Source organism: Paramisgurnus dabryanus, chromosome 6, assembly GCF_030506205.2.
Source record: "Paramisgurnus dabryanus chromosome 6, PD_genome_1.1, whole genome shotgun sequence".
In the NCBI taxonomy this organism is placed as follows: Eukaryota; Metazoa; Chordata; class Actinopteri; order Cypriniformes; family Cobitidae; genus Paramisgurnus; species Paramisgurnus dabryanus.
In genome coordinates, this window is record NC_133342.1 from 29,888,754 (window position 1) to 29,908,849 (window position 20,096).

The 20,096-nt window shown below is 37.7% G+C and overlaps 1 long non-coding RNA gene across 1 annotated transcript in view; it reads left to right on the forward strand.

Moving 5' to 3' along the window:
* LOC135766983 (uncharacterized) overlaps positions 1-20,096 on the forward strand; it is a 65,249-nt gene that overhangs the window by 31,825 nt on the left and 13,328 nt on the right. The gene's annotated exons all lie outside the window — the stretch shown is intronic.

Below are 20,096 nucleotides of genomic sequence, written 5' to 3' on the forward strand. Positions count from 1 at the left end.
TTTGTAATGCTACTTCTGTGGCACATTGGAGTTTCTGCACGAGAGCGCCCTCTGGCTTTTGGATGTGGCGGCATTTCACCGTAATTCATTCAAATTCATTCATTGAGAAAACGCGCATTTGCACGATAAATTGTTACAGCCCTACCCAACACACCTCTGGCAATGACTGCTCACTGCGTTAAAACTCTTCCGTGAATCGCTAGAGTCCATAGCAGAAGCTAGTTATTACAGTTTATAAAGTTTGAATAATGAATATTTTTTTACACAATTACATCGATTACCCGCAGAAGACCTTTATTAAGCCATGTGGATTACATCTGTGAAGGATGAATGCACTTTTGGGGGGTTTAAAGTCAGAAATTGTTCCCTGTTTTCTACCATTAAAAAGCTTGGTCAAGAGTAAGGACATTTAGTAGGGATACTCGATCGATCGGCATCGGACAATAATTGCATTAAATGACTCGATCGGTAATCGCTAAATTTGCCAATCTCGTAAACCGATTTTTCTGTTTACTTTTGTCATCATAGGGATCCTGAATGCGGCTGCAGTTAGAGAGCATTTTTTTTACGTAGTGCGAGCATTTTTATATTGCGTTGTTCATGTGCGACATGCAGATTTGGATTTCTCTCTCTGCCTTTACAGAGACAGTGTATTTTCTACGAGCATGCCCTCCGGTCCTAGCGCGACGCGTTTTCACATCCCCATCAAACAGCGTATACAACACACATCTATCGCGGACAATTGCATCCTTGTGCCAAAAGTTTATTATTTGCATTCGTTTTAAAGTTTTGACCATTTAAACTTTCTTTTTCCTCACAGCTGCTCTTGTCTGCGTACACCCACCGCACGCACACACAGCGGCCTGTCATCAGTGCACGTGAACAGAACGATCTCTCTCACGTCTTAAAGCTGCAGTAACCTAATTCATCTCTCAATAAAATCACTCTTTGTTCTTTACTTAAGAACTGTTATACTTCATACGAATGCGTGGGTATTTAATTCATACAGTTAAGACTGTGAAGTGTTTAATTTTCATTACTTTTAATAGACATAAGCCTTTTTAAAGGCTTTTTAAATTTCTCTCTGCAGAATAAATATTTGTTGTGCTTATATATTTGATTCTCTATTAAAACAATAATATACCTAATTACTGCAAGTAATATAACAAAGGCAACATCTGTGGTATTACTTTATCTAGAAAAAAATGTTAATAGTTATAGTCATTAAAGAGATTGCATATCAACTTGAAAAAATTAGATAACAAATCGGTAATCGGTATCGGCTGCAAAAATCCTGAACGGAGCATCCCTAACATTTACTAAACTCTGAATGTGCTTGTCTGAAAGATGATGGATATGTGTATCCCAGATTGCTTGAGGGTGAATAAATCATGGGGTACAGGGTTTTTAGCAGAAAATTTGTAAGTTAAGGTGATAGGGTTGGGCAGGTGGACACGGTCAGGGGGACGTGGCAATCAAATGGGCGGGGCTTACTGAAATGAAAATATTTTTTATTTAAAACACTCAAATAAAACTTAATTTTGAAAAAACTATGACAGAAAATGAACACATACTAGACTATTAATGAATTAAATGTTTTTAACAGAGACCTCTAACGAAAATAGAAGTGAAACTAAAGGGTTAATAAACACAAACTGTAGCATTTTGTCTGGCGAACAATGATAGATAGCACGAAGATTGTAAAAACTGATTATTTCCCACTATTAATTACATTAACTTAAAGGAGTGTAAGGAGTGTAGCATGTAATTAATGCACATAAATAAGGTGAGCAAGAGCGCTCAACAATTATATTGACTCAACAGGTACGTGCAGGTTGCTCAAACAACAAAAATCACCTGCTAACTTACTTTAAATTTGCAAGAACTATACACTAATACAATTACAGGCTTAAATAAACCCACAACATAAGTCCACTTACAGTTCTCACGGACACACACGTTTTATCAACTACTATTCTCCGAGATGCACTTGACGGCCTTTTGTGCAGCAATTTTTTTTTTTGACGACCTAGTTAAGGCGGTAGGGTTTCCCAGCTTAGGTGGGCTGCCCGAACTGCAAAGTGCTGCTGGAAACCCTGGGGTAATTTTGATATTTGCCTTGAGTATCTCTTTTTAAGGTAACTTGAATATAGAAAATGAAAAACAAAATATCAAATCGTGTGCCATCAGATTATATGTGGATTCTGTGTGGGCCAATTTGACAGCATGGGATCTCTATTATCAGTGAACACAATGTGCAGATGTTAGTTTATTATGTGTTTGATGGGAAGGTTTATTCTGAGAGGGTGTGAAAGTGTTGCATTGAAACAGAAGGGAGTGTCGGAGGTCAGTCCAGGTGAGCATGTTCTCATGTGTCACTGTGTATAGCTTTATTGACTTTCCCTTTGACACAATAAATATTATAAACACTAACAGCTCATTGTCCTTTTCACTTCACTTCCATATATTGGTCTGAAGGCGTTAACTTTTTTTATTATCCAAGTCAAACAATCTTTGTTGCCTTGTGGATTTGTGAATAAATAAGTTGAATAAACACCTTTTTACACATAAGGTCAGTTAGTTAGACTTAAACCACCGTGGTTAACCAAAGCAAACAAGGCATCTTTTTTCAATACTTGAGTACAGTACATTCACAAGGACCATCTATATAACCTGTTTGTGTGTCAAATCACCATTTTGCTGTTGCTCCTCCATGTCTGTTATTGTAATGTTGTGACATATTATGTGTGAAACTTCTTTAAAGACAATGAGACTATTAAGGACGTAAAAATGGTATCTTTCTCACGGCTACAATGCTGAAGAAAGGTCTTTGTTGTTTAGTGGTTTCTTAAAGGCTTAGTCCGTTTTCTAAGCCTTTAAAAAAATCCAGATAATTTACTCACCACCATGTCATCCAAAAAGTTTGTCTTTCTTTGTTCAGTCGAGAAGAAATTATATTTTTGGAGAAAAACATTCCAGGATTTTTCTCATTTTAATGAATCTTAATGGACCCCAACACTTAACATTTTTAATGCAGTTTAAAATTGCAGTTTCAAAGGACTTTAAACGTTCCCAAACGAGGCATAGGGGTCTTATCTAGCAAAGCGATTGTCATTTTTGGCAAGAAAAATAAAAATGTGCACTTTTAAACCACAACTTCTCGTCTTCCTCCGGTCCTGTGACGCGCCAGCGCGACTTTACGTAATTGCGTAATGACGTGGAAATGTCACGTGTTACATATATGAAACGCACATTTGCTGACCATTTTAAACAATAAAGTGACACAAAGACATTAATTAGTGTCATTCAACATACAACAACGTTGGAACGGTCCTTCACACTTATAAACACTGGGGTGTAGTTTTGCATACGTCATCCGTGACCTCTTGACGTGATGACATATTACGTGAGGTCGTGCTGTCGCGTCACAGGACTGGAGGAAGATGAGAAGCTGTGGTTTAAAACTGCATATTTTTGAAACAATCATTTTCCTAGATAAGACCCTTATGCCTCGTTTGAGATCATTTAGAATCTTTTGAAACTGCAATTTTAAACTGCGTTAAAAGTGTTAAGTGTTGGGGTCCATTAACGTCCATTAAAATGAGAAAAATCCTACAATGTTTTCCTCAAAAAACATAATTTCTTCTCGACTGAACAAAGAAAGACATCAACATTTTGGATGACATGGTGGTGAGTAAATTATCTGGATTTTTTTAAAGAAAATTAACTAATCCTTTAAAGCAGTGCCTCTTCCACATAGGAGGTGTTCCTAGACGTTTGTGTCTCCAGTGGGTGTCACTGAAACTTTACAGCAGCTTGAGGGTCTTTACCCTTCTGACCCCCAGCTTTTCTCATGACCACCAGCAACCTCTTCTGTTTTTAACATGCAATTCGCAGTGCAAGACTCCCTGTCGAATTCACCTAGAGGTATGGGATATTCTTGGAGTGGATTCTGGGACGAATCCAAGAACAGACAGTTTTCGTGCTTTTCTTTGTTCTCTTGTATGATACTGGCACCTTACCGTAAGCACCACATATAATTCTGATCCCGATGTGTGCAATTGTCCTGTCAAGTTGCTCTTGTGCAGTGGGGGAATTAAATACGTTACAGGGATTAGGCATTTTCACAGGGTGTGCATGCAGCTGCGACAGTAAAACCTTTGCTGTCAGCAGCTGATAGTGATCTGTGTTTGCAATGCAGCATCTGCATAATCAGTATGCATGTCTGTATTCTCAGGGTAGGCAAGTTCTCTTGTTCATACAAGGTGGAATTTTCTCTCTGATTTTACATCAACCAAATAGACCCTTTTTCAGTTAGTAAACATTGTGAATTTTTTGTGGGTGGAGTTTAGGTGGAAGCAGAAAGATTGTTGTCCGCTTCACTAACGCTAACTAGCTACATTTTGTTAATTTGTTTGTAAACGATGACTGGACAAAATCCAATTTAATCTGTCTATGTAAGGTCACACACTGTCCAGGACCGCTTATACTATTTGAATAAGTTAACTTTATTTGACAGAACCAGGTTTTGCTGACCTGCACACATTCACTCAATGGAGGGACGATATGACGGGATTATCTCCAGTTGAGTGTCCTGACATCTGCATATTTCGGGCATGTATATTTAAGAGAAATTGAGGTAGTATTAATCATTATGGAGCAGTTTCCCCAGACAGGGCTTAGTCTAGTCCCAAACTAAAATGCATGTTGGAGCTGCCTTAATTTAAAAACATTTTGCCCTGACACATCCATCATAACATATATCAGTGCCTTTGTATTGTCTCAATATGAATATCAGTATTGGTTTTTGGTAAGGTATGTTTGAGTATTTTTTTTAATGTCCAGTCCTTTCGTTTTATTGTTCAACCACAACTGATGCAGTGTTGATCCAGGTAAAAAAATCACTTTACGAATTTCCGTATTTTCTGAACTCGACTGGATGACCCGTGTTTTGTTGAGAGAGAGAAAGAGAGAGAGGTGTTGAGAGAGAGAGAGAAAGCGAGAGAGAAAGAGAGAGAGAGGTGGGGGTCGGGTGACCGTGAAGATGATGTACGCGTCATAAACTCATCATACATCCAGCGCGGCAAACTGGATGAACTGCAGCACATACGGAGCAGCCAGGGAACTACACTGTGACCAAAATGGTCGCATATGCTTATAGCACACTGTAAAAAAATTCCGTAGAAATTGCAGCTGGGTTGCCGGTAATTTACCGTAGATTTACATTTATGTTATTTACTGGCAAGAGTTTGTTCAAAGTTAAATGAACATTAAACATTTACAAGTCTTTGTCTTAACAGAATAAAACTAAAAAAACAGCATCAAGCAAAACATTCTGGGAAACAAAATCTGAAGCAAAAAACAGAAAAAGGTTGATGATGATTTCTGGTTCCCAGAATGCTTTGCATGAGGCTGTAATTGTATAGTTTTATTCTGTAAAGATAAAGACTTGTTAATATTTAAAATTTATTTAACTTTGAACAAACTCTTGCCAGTAAATAACATAAATGTAAATCTACGGTAAATTACCGGCAACCCAGCTGCAATAACATTGTAATTTCTACGGAATTTTTTTACAGTGCATCCAAGTTGGCTTCATTTTGCGTGCAAGCACGTTGTGTCTCTCCCGTTGAGTGTCCGTTCACGTGCTCTCTGTTTCTCAATGAATTTGGGTGCGACGCGAAGCAAGCTCAGTGTCACATTGTATCCTTTCATGTTTCTGAACTTGAGCAGAGTTTTACCATTAGAGGTCTTTCTTCACTGAGTACGCGGGACCCGTACGGTTCCGGGTTTATATTTTAAATGGTCAGTGGGGTCCGGGTCGGTCCTAGTTCATTACTTCGGGTCCCAAGTCTGATTAATATTGTGTGTAAAACCCGAGTCCATCGGAGAACGGCCGCGAGCGCTACTGCGCTAAAGCTCGAGTGCTGTTTCAGACCACGCGCCGCTTCATTTTCTTTATCCCATTTTTTTATAATCTCACTAGTAATAGACCATATCTTTACTAAAATCTAAACAGTTTGCACAGAGATTGTAGCAAAAAGCAGTGCTGAACGAGCAAAGCTCTAGCTCACTCAGGATATAAAAAACGCAAAGCTGTAATGTAAAGTCTGTCATCGGGACAGCAAGTAGACTTTTAAATCTGAAATAATGAGTGGATTAAGCTTTTTTAATCGGCAAAAGAGAAATAGAAAGCAGAAGCAGTAAAAGTGTCTAATATAAATTATTACCATTATAACATCAGTCACATTTATAATCTATAGACCTGCACTGTCTATTAATAGGCTATACATAGTATTGTATATTGAGTTTGATAAAAGGGGTCATCAAATTACTTAATATATCAGTGCAAAAACATTAAGTGTTTTCGTGGTGCTTTGACAAACAGTGTCAGCTTTGTTTATGGCAAAGAAAGTTTGTGGTGGTTAGATTAATGAACTATAATGTGAAATTAATATTAATGTTTAATAAATCAAAGTATTGTGTTGTGTCACACATTATTAGTTCTTTGTCACATGTATAGTATACCATTTTTTGTCGGTGGATAATGATTGCCCTTTTCACCAGCTACCACCACAAGTAAATTTCAGATGGGAAACATTGACTGATGTTAGGGTTTTTGCGAGATTTTGTGGCATCAGGTATGCAATAAAATTTTAATTAGAGCCTGTACTAAAACATGATTATGATATTTATCACAAGATGATGATGTATTTGCTGCCTCCAGTTTTCATTTTGTTTTGCCTCTAGCTAGCGCAGTGATGTACAGTAATCATGACGTAGGCTCCTAAAGGGTCTATAGACTTGGGTAAGCTTGGTAGACCTTCAAAGCGTTTGGGCTACTAATGGCAAATGAGAAATTTGGAGAGCCATGCATATTGATTTTAAAAATGTTGTAAAAGTGAACCTAATCAGTTCTTGTCATGGTTTTGTGTTATGCACACTTGCAGTGCACACACGTGATATTGGCATTGTGTTTACTGATGACAGATATGGCTAACTTAAAAGAAATCCAAATCCACTTTATTTATATAGCACATTTTATAAACACAAAGTTTCCAAAGTGCTGCACACAAAAATCAGAATATACGAAACAATTTATAAATATAAAATACAGAAGATAAAAATAACAAATACCACAAAAAGGACCACATGACTCAAACGCAGTTAAAAGCTAACGAATAAAAGTGAGTCTTTAGACGAGACTTAAAACACTCAACTGTAGGAGCAGTTCGGACATGGAGGGGCAGAGCATTCCATAGTTTAGGTCCTATGACAGAAAAAGCCCTGTCCCCCCGAGTTTTAAGTCTTGTCTTAGGGACTGCAAGCTGTAGCTGGCCTTCTGACCTCAGTGTCCGGCGTATAAATTTATGCGTAAAAAGAAATGTGTTCGGACAAAGCAAATAAATCAATCTGAGCAAACAACTGAAACTGGTGCACACAAATCTAATGTGAATGTAGTTTCAGTAATATTTTCTTTGTTGTATTTTTATATAATTAAACTGGCTATTTTAATCCTAATATAATAGACATCGGAGATATGTTTATAACAAAAGGTATGTTTGTATTAGGGATCGATGTTTATACAACAATTTTGTAACTAACTAGTCTAAAAGATAAAATGCCCTGCGAAGACAGTTCAAACACCTGTGTGTTAAACATGCATCTTGTATAAATGCAATCCATTCATTTAGTAATATACCGCAATCCCATCATTATGGCATCTAAATAAAGCTTATAAATATGTGGTGCGCTGTGGTAATGTTTAACATGTTCTGATGCGCCAGCTCCAAATTTAATTATGATAATTTTCCTCCCTGGTATTATCTATTCAGTATCGTAAACCCTCTCTCTCAACATTACTGACAAAAGCGAGGAATGTGCTGCTACACTAAGATGATAAAAATAAAATCTTAATAAATGCAACACCATGTCACAGTTCTCTTAATAGCTCAGGTATTTATTAAGAGCGAATGGGATCACAGCAGCGGAAAACTGAAGCAAATGGCGCGATGGACTTTTGCTTGCTTCAGGCAGCTTTATTATCTCCTCTGTTAGCTACTGTACATGCTTTTGCTGATTATGGTTCAGTGTAATTATGAGCTTATGCCAGTTTCGTAATGTGAAATCAAATTAAACCGAGTTTATTTTCTAGCGCATATCTCACAAAATTTGGCATATTGCCAGTTACAAATGCCAGTTATTTTTCATAGTTTCATTGACCATCAAATAAAATGACAGAAATACGAGGAAACTGACAAAACATGAAGCTTCAGCAGGTTTTATTTCAACAGCCTGAAAGAAACCTCCCTTTCACTCCTAACATGAAAATATCTGTTTTTCATTAATAAAAACTTGCAGAATAATAGGTTGTAACCTAGATTATCAAGCCCTTGTTGGGCGCTATAGCAAAATCAGCTGCGTTTCATAGGAATTGAAACCATGTTAGTGCGGCACTACTATGATTTTGCTCCCTGCACAATGGATATGTATTTGCGGATTGGTTGATATGCGATTTTCTTAGTTTTTAAATTATCGAAAATGTGAAATGGAATTTAGGAAATACGGATTGTAAAGGGGATCGCACACCGGCCGCGCAGCTCAGCGCCGCGCCGTTCGGAAAAAATCGAACACATTGTTTTCTATGAGTATACGCACACCGGCGCCGCCAGGTGGCGCCTGTCCGCGCCACCCAGCTGTGACTCAGTAAGTTGCTGAAATCCCCATCGCGTTACACAGCGCCACTCACATAGTTTAACATTAAATAACATCATATTTGTCCCAAATCATTAAGGATTAACATTGGCTGCTAACGTATATTTTGCATTTTGAAGTAGACGCTATCCGACTTTACTCGGTTTACAATACCTCCGAGTTGTCCTAGACGCGACGCGACGCTAAGCTGCGCGGCCGGTGTGCGATCCCCTTAAGGCCTCAGACAGAACTTTTTAGTTTTCTTCCAAATACTCCACACCTTGCTCGTCTTCCAGTGGTAATTTTTGAGCCATGTGCAAATGCGCCACTGACATGAAGAAAACCCACATGAAATCTAAGGTAAAATGTTTTTGTTTCCATTTAGATCATAGACTGTACAAAAATATGGACGTAGTGTCAGTCATTGGTTTATGAAGGTCAATTTTAAAGCTTAAAGTAGGCGTTGCCTGCGTCGCCATCTTGACTGTGTGTCAATGTGAATCACTCGTGGATAAGCGAAAATGGGTAAAGGGGCGGGACATGGGTGAAGCTGAGGTGTCTGGTTGCTGAACCACGCCCGCCTAGCTCGATTCTAGTGACAGCAGTGGCTGTTCAACCGTCACTCAAGTGGCCACGCCCTTAATTATGCAGAACTTTAAGGCTTAATATAATTTAAACGGATGACTTGTATTTGCCGTATCCGTCTTGTCCGTATTTGCTTCATCAGAGAGATCGGAACATTGTCCCTGGGTTCAGATGCATTTTTTAAAAACAATTTTATTGTTTGTTTCAAACATTTCACTTTAATCTGTTACTTTATGTTTTCAATCGAAATTAAAATGACAGTAATTTGAACAATAGAATATTTGTACTTTTTCGTGTAGTCGGTTGGATATCGAGAACCTGTTCCATTTTAGAACCGGTTCCAAAAAAACATCATCCAGGAATCTATACATGAATATCAGCTGACGTCACTCACTTGTCTTCCGCCATTTTGAGGACCTGAAGTGGTCGCAAAAGAACTAGAAGTTATGCCTTCAATATGCTGTGAGCATCAATATCGCTATTTTAACAACACTAAGAAGACTCAACACAACATGATATTTTGCTCGAAGTATCGCCTGTGTCTCTACACGTGAACTCGAGCATTGAGAACATTGTTTGTGTACACAGAGTTAACTAAAAAGAAGGTTTTGAACAACTGACTTTGGATGGTTTGGTGTCCGCTCGCCACCTTCTTCCCAGTCAGATGTATCGATCTCCAATTGCGACGTAAGTAAGGGAGGAGAGTAAAGATTGATATCTCTTAAAGCATAGTTTCATAAAAATGCACGGATAATTTGTTGTTTTGTCGCAAGTGAAAAACAATATTGACCTTCTAGTTGAAAAAGGAGCCTCATATGAGATTCATTCATTCACATTCGGAAATCGATTATTTACATCTGGCAGAGATGACGAGCGGACACCATAACAGCCAAAGTCAGTTGTACAAAACCTTTCTTTTTAGTAAACTCTGTGTACACAAACAATGTTCTCAATGTTCGCGTTCATGAGTAGAGATCCAGGTGATACTTCGAGCAAAGTTTCATGTTGTGTTGCGCCGCCTTAGTGTTGTAAAATAGTGGTAGTTCGGTAGCAGCGGACAGCGGCTGGAAGAACGCATCAGGGATCGAGTAGGCATCACACCCTAATCAACATATTTTTTTAAAGTAGCGTTTATTTTCATGACAGTCGAGATGCGACATGTTGTCTTTTGTAGCCCTTTACTGTATCCGTAAGAATCATAGACAGTAAAAGATAAGAAATCCTTGAATTGTAGCAAGGTAGCCAATGCTTGTCAATAGCCTACTGGTATTCGGTAGGTCCTCAAGATGGCGGCATGACGTAAAAGGTCACATGACTGAAATCCATCTATATAATACGCACATTTCGATTCTGTTATTGATTCCTGACTTTTACAGTCATTCTCGCACGGCGAACAGAAGTGAGCGTTTTGTATTTGTATCTTATCCGCCAGGACATAACGTTATGACGAACCTTCTCATATTACGCATATGTGCAGTACATTACACTCTGCACTTTGACTGCAGCAAATGTTCAATAGTCTGGTTAAACTATTATGGTATGTTAAGGATATTTAGTGTAAGGGAGGCAATACCTCTAATTTGATGAAACATTTGCTTCAACACAGCGCTAAACTGAAGAAAAAATTTAAATGTCCCAGTCCTCTACAGTGCACCAGATACAGCATCTCACACTTGGGTACAAAACACAGATTCACCTTTGAATAAAAGCTGCATACTTCTGGATAAACTGACATCTCTTTTGTAAGACAAAGATGATAAAAATTAGGCAGCTAACTGTTACTTGACAAAATATTTAAAAAAAATATTTAAAATGATATAATTTGTATCATTCATTCTGGCACTTTTTTAAAATGTATTTTTTAGATGAACAGTTTCAGCAAAAAGAATAAAATGAAAAAATCTTGAAAATATTTGCTCTTTTCTCTAGCAGAAATTGAAGAGAACCGGATTTTATAAGCGGAATTGGTATCGGAATCACTCAAATTTAAACAATACCCAAACCTAATCCCTTTGAGTTTGTATTGCTTGTTTAGTGTTTGGTCTTTAGAGTACAGAATGAACCCTGAATGTTATGTTCCAACTGATAACCGTGTGTTTATCTGAACAGTTCAGTAGGTTATTGATTCACCTGGGTTATTTGAATATTGCGGTTGAATTTGCTTAATGTCAACCTGTTCATGTCAGTGTTTGCAAATACTACGTAATTGCTATGAATGATGAGAGACCATAAAGTTGTCCAAGCTTGCCTACTGCAGAACTCGACACCCTTATTTGTTGAAAAAATTCATAGCGCAAGGTCCACAAGTCTTGGCAGGGAAAGCTGTTTAAATTACGCTCACTTTCAGGATAAATTATGCAGTGAGAACAGAAGAAGATTCACAGATCTTTCCATTGAAGGATAATTGTTTAAAAGGTAATCTCACAAATTGAGCCATTACAGTATTGCAAATCCCACAAGAAAGCATTTTCATGAATCGGTTCTGGAAAACAAAAAAGGCAATGAATAGTTATTTAAATATTTACTGACCTATATTTCATGACCTCTTACTAGAAAACAAGTCATACCCTTAGCAGTGAATCCGGGAAGGCAGGATTTTCATGGCTTTGTTAGATGAGTGTGACATTCTCAGATTTCATGCAGTTATTCAACAGCTGGTGGGTCGATGCCATCTTCACATGAGTCACGTGGAGCTACAGTCACCTGACCCGTGTGGCGGTATTGTTGTCGGTGATTGACATTTAACTGAAGAATTACTTCCAGACTAAATCATCTGTTTGTAGATGCCCAGAACAATAAGATCTCTGTGGGTTTTATTTGCTTGGAATAAACTGTTAGTCACGTGAATGTTTTCATGTTTGGCAGTGTCTTATATTTAATGCCTCAGACTGTGGAAGTGCCTTGTAAATAATATAACAAGCTTTGGACTTTGTCATCAATGGGAAATAAAATATAGTGCTCTTTTTCAAAGGAGTTGTGGCGACAAGAGTAACAGTGCTGATTGCAGTTTTCTCCAGGCTGTTTTTTGCCCGCAGGACATGTTATAACCTACACATTGCCTTGACCCCTGTTAAAAGATGAAAGAGATGTTTAACTCTCCACAGCACTGCAACAAATTCCTCGAGATCAGTACAGACTGACAGTAAACTCTTAGCAATATTTCATCTCTCATTGCTTTCTGATTGTAATGTGGTAACCAGGGTGTTACAGTACCTAGCCTGTTTGTAATGTGTTTGAACATAATTCAATTTAAATTACCATATTTGTGTACTAGAAATGGCACATTTGTACTGTCTGCTTGTAAAGACAGGTGTCTCGTTGGATTGTTTTAGTATGCTAGTGCAGTGGTCTGGTAAATACAAAGTAACATTTGTTTACGGAGTGACGTTGTGTATTATCTTATCACTGCACTGATAGCGGGCTGAACATGACTCTTGCTGATGGATTTAAAGGATGCCGGCGGAAATTAGAAATGATACGGACAGGAGCTCCAGAACGTTGGTAAATGAACCTTGACAGCCTGCATGAAAACACCAGACGTGATTGGCAGTGTAATGATACCGATGTGATGTTTCAGCGATACGTCAATGTTATGATGATGATGTTGCATTATCTCGAAACGGCAGACTATTTTGATGTGAAAGTGCTGAGATTAGACTCTCACTCATACACAGTCTAACATCATGTGCCAGACTTGCACTATGGGGGCATTATGGATGCGATGGGAACCAACCAGTCCCATTGTGGTACAAACAAGGAGCCTTAGTGCATGAGTGCTGTTAAAATACTCCTCACTGCTCCTAGTTACTCCTTCTGTTTTAGGTTTTCAACCCAAACACTTCTCTTGCATTTTTGTGATGGTGTAATGACGGTGATACACCAAACAGATGGATTTACCCACACTGTAAAAAATAAATTGTTGGCTCAATGAATTATTTCCACAGAAATTTTACTTTCACTCAATTTCTGACTCCAAAGTGTTTCCTGGATTGATGTTTTTTAGTTGGCCCAAACTTGACTCAAATATAAAAAAGTATGTTTGCTCAACTAGCTTTATAGTTCATTCAACTAAAATGTTTTAATCAGTTGAATCTTTCAAAAACTTACAGCATAGACTCTGTCAATTCAAATTTAAGTATTTAGTCAATGTTTTATGTGTTACTTCAATTAATATTTATTATTTGGGAATTTTTAATAAACTTTTTAAAATTATTTATCAAATAATTTATGCTGGTGTTGTTAACAAATAATTATCTTCAGTCACATAAAAACAAAAGCTTTATTCACTTATCATACATTCTGAACATACAGAATTAAGTCTTCTCTAAATAGAAGGTATAAAACAGTCCAAAAGCACTCCAAAGTCAGTCAAAACATCTGAAGGGCCATTTAGGAGAACTTCTTTCGCCATGTATCCCTCTGGTCTGCCTCTCCACATCATCACCGCTCTGGTTTGATAAACAGAGGAATATAAATACACACACACATAGGTGCACTTTAATGTTAAGGAATCTGAGCAGCATCCAGAGTCACAGTGTACAGCCGCAATCAGATACCGCCAGTGTGTTTACATTCATAGAAAATAATGTGTTTGATTTTTAGATACATGGCGCTTCTCGCCTGTTGTAAGACCCCATTAACAGTCAAGTTTTAGTTTTGCTCCCAACTCTGTATACTCATAAATAATAACAGAGATGAGTTACGGGATTACAGTTGTTTTAATGAAAAAACAACTGTGCTGACTGATCAACAAAGTCATGTCGTTTTGATAAGATCAACCTGTATCACGTATGATGGTTTGTCATGTTTGTGGGAAAGGAACATTTTGATCAGATGCGGCTGAACTTCGATAATAAAGTCCTCTGTTCCGACCAAAATGTGTTTCCCCGGTGCTCTTTTAAAAACCCACAGCACTTCTTAGCTCCAGTTCTTTTATTAAGAAACCCCGAGCAGTTAATGGCTGCTCTGCAGATTTCATTTTATTATCACTAATAAAACTTTATGGCGGCAGTGTTTTTCTTTTTTTATTGCGGTTGCAGATTTTACAGAGAGTTAAGTGATGCTGTTTTTGTAAATATAATGACAGTATCCTTCGATTAGTTGTGCCTGCTTAAGCGAGCAGTGCTTGTGTTAAATACATGGTTCATATTTTAAACCTTATGACATTTTTCCAGGAGATGTCAAGGATTTCTGTCCTGTCCTGTACTTCCGACATGGGCATGTAACCACTAAGCATCCACTTATTACAGCTAATACATTTACATTCACGCATTTATTCCAAATGAAATACCTTTTAGTCAGTAGTATGTATGTACCTTGCGCTGATATTACCAATTGAGCTATAGAATTGGTACAACATATAGCAACACGCTAGAAAAAAAACCCATGACACCCATAGCAAGGAAAATGTACACATTTAGTTTACGGTTCTTAAGACGTCACGTTATGTAAAGATGTTTACATTTAGTACTGGGAAATCCAGAGGGGGGCGGAGCATTTCTCATCTCCTCCCACAAGAAAAAGTCCAGTGAGAGACATTGAGATTAAAATTCACCTCTTTGCTACTGACTCATCTGCTCCTCTTCTCACTCTCTGAAGTGAGTCTGGTGTGGGCGTCCTGTACTTGCCCGTGATCTTTCTGGCTACGCTGCTTCGGTGCTGGCATTAGCGAGACCTCTTTGGCAGGGTTTTGTTGTTGGCAGAGCCAGGCGTGGTTGGCTGTGTGTGTTTGGTTGCCAGAAGGTTGCAAGTAGTCTGCCCTGGCTCCAACTGCTTGTTCTCACAGGACTCAGTGTTTGTTTTTGACTGCTCCACCAGTGCGTAGTCTGCTACCGGTGTGTTTTCTTGTATACAGTATGTGAATGTGTGCCCATGCATGCCTATATGTTTAGTGTTGTTGTAAATAATCTGTTTAAACTGAAGTGTTTAATGTCTGCACCATTAGTGCTAAATGGTAATGAAAAAAATAAATTCAAGTGCCTGACAGTTCAGACACCACTCTTTTTGGAGTCATCCTATAAATGCCTTTGCCATCAAGTTAAATATGCATGCAGAGACAAGAAAGTATTATAAAGGTGAGATGGCGATGTTTCACCTTTATGGTTTTGATCCAAATAGTGTAATCCCCAGACAGAGTCCAGTTTTTTTTAAACCACCACCTTTTCGTCTCCTCTCTCGTCACCTCTAGCTGTGAAACAACCTGCTGAGATTTCAATTTTCATTTGATGATGCATTGACCTCATTACATAGATCATGCAAGCCTGAAATAGCATCATAAAACCACTCGCGTACAAGTCCTTAAAGCATGTAATGATAGGGATCTGATATCTTCAGCTTTAAATCACAAGGTTTGATTTATGCTAGTGCATCAGTCATAGTACACATCCTGTCCTTGATATGTAGACTGCACAGATTGGAGAACCTCTCTAAATATATTATGAATAACAAAAGATTCTGAGTCACACATCTATGTTTTCTGCTATTGTTCATGGCCTATAAATGGACAACTTGTAATCAGGGTACACAAACAGCTTTAAGACGGAAAATATTAAAAACAGTAGCTTTCACTTAGAATTTTAAGGGCAACATCGCTTCTAGATAACTCCAGATTTAACTTGTGTCATGATAATTTTCCGCTTAAGTCGAAATCGTTTAACTTGTAGAGATGACGCGTTTGAGTCAAATAGTGCGCGTTTGCATAATTCCTCCGCTATTTGCCTTAAATGTGTCATCCCCGCAAGTAGAAAAACCTATTTACTTTCGGTTGTAAGATGAAACAAGATGTTTAGATGTCATGCATACTATTTGGTTTAATCATTTGTAAATATAATGTCACATGTCAGAGCTCAACCAACGCAAATAATTTTTTGTACTGGGCCAGTGGTTTAGGTTTTTACTTGCCCTGCCAAAATATGGATACAATATAATTGTATCCATATGCATTTTATTCATCATTTGTTAAGACAATTTGCAATTTTATATGTAAACTGTAATTTTACAATACTCTTATCAGGATCAATAGTTGCAAGTATATTAGGATTTAACTGTTGCGTCAACTTGTAGAGCAAAAAGACATTAAGTTAAAGGGGCGGTGAATTTGTCGATTTTATTGTTTTATACTGTTGCCTGATGTCTACTTATAATGTCCGCATGGTTTTTTACATTCAAAAACATCAAAAACAATAAGTAATAGGCTATTTTGTAACATGGATTAGTGGCTCTCTGGAGAAATGGTTCGTTTGAAGAGGCGGGCCGCATTGAAGACCTGGACGTAAACACCCAGTGCTATGATTGGACGGCTTCATTCCCCGTCATTACATGTGGGGAAATGTTTTAAAAACATTAATGTGATAAAAATAGCAGCCGAACACAAATATGTTTGAGCCACAAAAGATTCTGGGTGCTAAATATGATACACATAAATGACAATACGTATATTAAAGTAGAAACAAAACTCGACGTGACTAAATTACCGTATACAACACAGTAAGCGCGCATCAGAATCTAAACTACAGCTAATAAATCCTTATCAATAACTTTGTATATTTCGATTGTGCTTGTGAAGTTGCTTTTACATTCACGTAATGTTAAATACCACAGTTATATGATAAAAAATAAGCTTTGTTGAGTGTTTGACCTTTCAAACGTAACTCGCCTAAATTACCGTATACAACACAGTAAACGGGCATCAGAATCTAAACTGCGGCTGATAAATCCTTCCTTATAACTATTTTTGTATATTTCTACCTTTAAATTACAGTCGTATTGTTAAGTGTTGTACCTTTATTAATCGTTTAATGTTTTTAGTAAATTAAAACAGTCAAACAAACGTGTTTAGACACGGATGTTACAACAGGACATATCAAGTGATCTCTTCTAACAAAGCAATAGTGAAATGCAGTAACTTAAATAAAGTAAAATGTCTTACTGTGTATAATGCTGTGTCATTGTTGTCAGATCCAATATAAGTGGTGCTTTTAATCACAGTCTCTCTGCAAATCCAGCATCGACTTCTTTACAAATAAATCCGTGTACACAAAGTTAACAAACACTCCCCACACGAGCTGGAACTTCTTAAAAAGCAAACTTTTTCCATGCATTTAATGTTATGTTCCAAGCCTCCGAATTAAAGTATTTAGCTTCTGTGTTGTTCCCACGCGGTTCTTCCACAACCGAAAATGCGTTTCCAGTCTATCATAACAGATCACCGCGTCAAAATAAAAGTCTCTCAGAAAAAATGTATTTAAAAGTCATTTTGGTTACATTTGTCAATCTTTAAAGACATATTTACTTGTTGAGACACAGCGAAGCTGTGGGCGGGGCTACAAAAGTGGTCCTTGTATTTGGCTATGGGGCGGTGCTTCAATTCTACTTTGACGTCATAGATTTCCAAATTCCACACTGGCTTGTTTTACTGGCTTGGTGCCAAAAACTGTTATATTTCAGTAGCACGGACGTTTTCAGTTCTGAAACTTGCAGGATGTTCATTTAAGTATGATGACCTCTTATATAACAAATTATCAAGTTAAAATTGAGTATTTGATTCACCGCTCCTTTAATGAACCAATATTAATAAAAAAGTGCTATCAAAATACTGTGTTGATATGTCTCTCGATGCGCTTAAAATAGTTTTCATTCAAACGTCTCGCCATTAAGTTCAGTGGACCAGATGAAGGGTTATCGGCAACCCTTTTAGACACCATGCACACTATGTTTTGTTTACGTTAGTTGCTTGTTCCAGCCAAAAAGCCTCCCAACTTGTCTGCTTTACCTTGAAACTGATTGCAAACTGCAAAACATTTTACCATAGTAAATGTCGCTTCCAAGATGTAAAAAAAATATATGGCGCTGTCATCTTAACGTCTTTTTGCTCTACCAGTTGAGGTAACACAACACACGCAATAGCGTCCAGAACAACCAATAAGGTAGGACAAACCTCATGACATTGCCGAGAAGTTAATGTTCATTGTATAAGAATACATACAGAAAAATGGCCACAGGCGAAAATATATTTTAGTGACTGAGGGTGAAGCACTGGCCCGATCGGGAAAGTGACAACACCTACTAGGGCTGTCAGTTTTGTGAAAAAATCATTTTTGATTTTTTATATATAAGTGTATAAAAATCTAAAAAGACGTTTCCATTTTCAACGCCAAATAATGGACAAACATAGAGCGCTGGAAACGCACAAGTCAGCAATATTTCTTTTTTATTGTCATTAAGTTTCGTGCAGAATAACAAACAGCAACAGCGGAACATAGTGTAGTGGAACATTCTCGAAAAAAGTATGCAGAGTGGACTGCTGCCATAAATGAAAAATATTAATGCAGGCTTCAAACCGGCTGCATTTATGATTTTATGAATTATTTTAAATAATGATTTGATCCATTTCAAACAACTGTTCAAAAATGAAACTTTAAATAGACTTACTTGAAGTTGAGAACATGCTGTGTGTTTTTTTTATTAAACGTAACCGACACTTAGGCGGCACTAGGCAGGCATAATGAAATGCGCAAAAAGGCTAGGGCCATTACAAATTATTGGTCAGGAAAACAAGTCGATCAACATTGTAGGGGTCCAGAGCAGAGCGCTGTTCATTCACTATATATGTCCATCTGTTGAGAAGACGCACTCCGACCGCACTGATGTCCCAGGGAAACTTGTGTACTTCGTTGCCAGCAGGCAAGGTGGGGGTATTTCGTACTGCCAATCTTCTATCACAAAAGCGGGTCGCTGTCAGCTCGCAAGGGTGGCTCCTTGTCATAACTCATCATCTCCTGTAAGGTCATAATTTCGACGCTCTCTCGTTTTGCACAGGTTTATTGACTTTGTCCTCCATTTTCTTTGCAAAACACTCGATGCAGCGATTAAAAGCGTGAAACTATAGGTGCGTAAAATTGCTGGGTATTTTCTGTCTAGCTTTCGCACACCTACTGCACTTTTGGAATTCTTTATTTTCTTTTTCTGCTTGTTTGTGAGTTCTGTTAAATCTATATTTTTATTGTTTTATTCTTTTAAAATTAATAGTGTCCATATTTGTTTAAAATCGATTACCTATTTTCGTTTTCGAAACTTTTTTTGGTTGGTCCGATCGATTGTGCACCGATTTTCGAACGAAAATAGACCGCTCTAACACTTACTGGCCCGAGCGTCTCTCACACTGACCCCGGGCCACCGGCCAGTCCTTTATGCTGAGCCCTCCATGTTATGAAAAAAGATTTATATTTAATTTTTGTGTAATATAACAATACCTGTCTAAATGATTTGCAGTATCCAGGTTACTATTGTGTTATTAGTTTTGATTGGTTGTTATCTGGAAATATCACGACTGGCCAATCAGAATCAAGCATTTCAATGAGCCTTGTAATTAACCTAAATATAAAGTAGACTTTAAAAAATAGCATAGTTAAATGAACATTCCATTTTTTTTGAAAATATGCTCATTTTCCAACTCCCCTAGAGGTCAACATTTGATTCTTACCGTTTTGGAACCCATTCAGCTGATCTCCGGGTCTGGCGTTAGCACTTTTAGCATAGCTTAGCACAATCCATTGAATCTGATTAGACCATTTGCATCGCGCTTAAAAATAACCAAAATTTGTGCTAAGCTGTGCTAAAAGTGCTAGCACCAGACCCGGAGATCAGCTGAATGGATTCCAAAACTGTAAGAATCGAATGTTTAACTCTAGAAGAGCTCATTTTGAAATGCATATTTTCAAAAAAGTAGAGTGTCCCTTAAATGAAATAAGAGTTTGGTGACTTCTTTTGAATCATTTAAATTGATTCATCTCCAGATGATGAGAATGATAGTGTTGTTC